The sequence below is a fragment of the Salvelinus fontinalis genome, unplaced genomic scaffold, assembly GCF_029448725.1.
Source record: "Salvelinus fontinalis isolate EN_2023a unplaced genomic scaffold, ASM2944872v1 scaffold_0070, whole genome shotgun sequence".
NCBI classification, from domain to species: Eukaryota; Metazoa; Chordata; class Actinopteri; order Salmoniformes; family Salmonidae; genus Salvelinus; species Salvelinus fontinalis.
Window position 1 is genome coordinate 115,001 of NW_026600279.1, and position 2,646 is coordinate 117,646.

The window sequence follows — 2,646 nt, forward strand, 5'->3', positions numbered from 1 at the left end:
TGAGTTTAGCTCCTATGAGTTTAGCTCCTATGAGTTTAGCTCCTATGAGTATATCTCCTATGAGTTTAGCTCCTATGAGTTTAGCTACTATGAGTATATATCCTATGAGTTTAGCTCATATGAGTTTAGCTCCTATGAGTTTAGCTCCTATGAGTTTATCTCCTATGAGTTTAGCTCCTATGAGTTTAGCTCCTATGAGTTTAGCTACTATGAGTTTAGCTACTATGAGTTTAGCTACTATGAGTTTATCTCCTATGAGTTTAGCTCCTATGAGTTTAGCTCCTATGAGTTTAGCTACTATGAGTTTAGCTACTATGAGTTTAGCTACTATGAGTTTATCTCCTATGAGTTTAGCTCCTATGAGTTTAGCTCCTATGAGTTTAGCTACTATGAGTTTAGCTACTATGAGTATATCACCTATGAGTTTAGCTCCTATGAGTTTAACTCCTATGAGTTTAGCTCCTATGAGTTTAGCTCCTATGAGTTTAGCTCCTATGAGAATATCTCCTATGAGTTTAGCTCCTATGAGTTTAGCTACTATGAGTATATATCCTATGAGTTTAGCTCCTATGAGTTTAGCTCCTATGAGTTTAGCTCCTATGAGTATATCTCCTATGAGTTTAGCTCCTATGAGTTTAGCTACTATGGGTTTAGCTCCTATGAGTTTAGCTACTATGAGTTTAGCTACTATGGGTTTAGCTCCTATGAGTTTAGCTCCTATGAGTTTAGCTCCTATGAGTTTAGCTCCTATGAGTTTAGCTACTATGAGTTTAGCTCCTATGAGTATGTCTCCTATGAGTTTAGCTACTATGAGTTTAGCTACTATGAGTTTAGCTCCTATGAGTTTAGCTCCTATGAGTTTAGCTTCTATGAGTATATCTCCTATGAGTTTAGCTCCTATGAGTTTAGCTACTATAAGTATATCTCCTATGAGTTTAGCTCCTATGAGTTTAGCTCCTATGAGTTTAGCTACTATGAGTTTAGCTCCTATGAGTATGTCTCCTATGAGTTTAGCTCCTATGAGTTTAGCTACTATGGGTTTAGCTACTATGGGTTTAGCTACTATGGGTTTAGCTACTATGAGTTTAGCTACTATGAGTTTAGCTACTATGGCTTTAGCTACTATGAGTTTAGCTACTATGAGTTTAGCTACTATGAGTTTATCTACTATGGGTTTAGCTACTATTAGTTTAGCTCCTATGAGTTTAGCTACTATGGGTTTAGCTCCTATGAGTTTAGCTACTATGAGTTTAGCTACTATGGGTTTAGCTCCTATGAGTTTAGCTCCTATGAGTTTAGCTCCTATGAGTTTAGCTACTATGAGTTTAGCTACTATGAGTTTAGCTACTATGGGTTTAGCTACAATGAGTTTAGCTCCTATGAGTTTAGCTACTATGAGTTTAGCTCCTATGAGTTTAGCTCCTATGGGTATAGCTCCTATGAGTTTATCTCCTATGAGTTTAGCTACTATGGGTATAGTTACTATGGGTTAAGCACCTGGAGTTTCAGTTGAAAGCACTCAAATAATTATAACTACAACTAATATTGTAGCAAGGCTGTATCTATCTGGGTGGATTTGCGTGTAACGTATAAAAAGCAACATGCGGTCTGAAGAAAATTCCCCTGAGTCGGGCTTTCTGCCTGCTACCAGATATATATTCTGTTCCATGACCCGTGAGTCCCCAGGCAATAACTTAACCATGTGCTTCTGCATTCAATTGGTAGAAATATACTTAGATGAAGTATTAAACAAAATGTACATTACACATATAGTTCAATATACATGTAAGAGAGCGTGAGCTGAAGGTAGACCCTTCAGAGCAGAGGAAAGTGTTTAACAAAGTTCATCACAAATACATGTACATATGATAATTTATATTGCTCTGACTGCTAAGTCTTTATCGGTTCTAAAAGCTTGCACGGCAGCCCAGTCCAGTTGAACACAAAACATCCCCAGTCAGATTGGGCCTGCCCCTTCAAAGACTGACCTCAAAGTTCACAGACAATCAACTCCTTTATGCTCTCTCACCCGTGACAATAAGAGAGAACAAACTACACAAATTGTTGACATTTTCATTTGGGCTCCTGCGGTACTGTGTGAAACCCAAACTGTAGATCAGGAATAATAATAGCAACAAAACCCTAACAGACCACTTCCGCGTCACCCCTGACTGAGGAATAAAGCAGAGAGGATTGTTTTAATGTTAGACCAACAACGTTCTCTCATGCAAAACACTAAACAATCAGCTCAATAAAAATGTCCTGAGGAAGAAATCAGAGTTGTTTCGGCGTGGTTTTAATGTTAGATTGTTTTAATGTCAGAGCGACAACGTTCTCTCGTTCTCTCAACGTTCTTCTTTATAAACATGTCCTGAGACATTGTCAGGAGCCTTTATAGTGTAATTACAGCTCCGGTCGATAGGGAAGATTTGCAGGTAATTGGTGTGTGTGTGTGTGTGTGTGTGTGTGTGTGTGTGTGTGTGTGTGTGTGTGTGTGTGTGTGTGTGTGTTTGTTTGTTTGTGCGTGTGCAGTGGTGTAAAGTTTTTTTTAAGTCATCCCTGATCATCCCTATTGCCTCTGATCTGACAGACTCACTAAACACAAATGCTTTGTTTGTAAATGATGTCTGAGTGTTGAACTGTGGT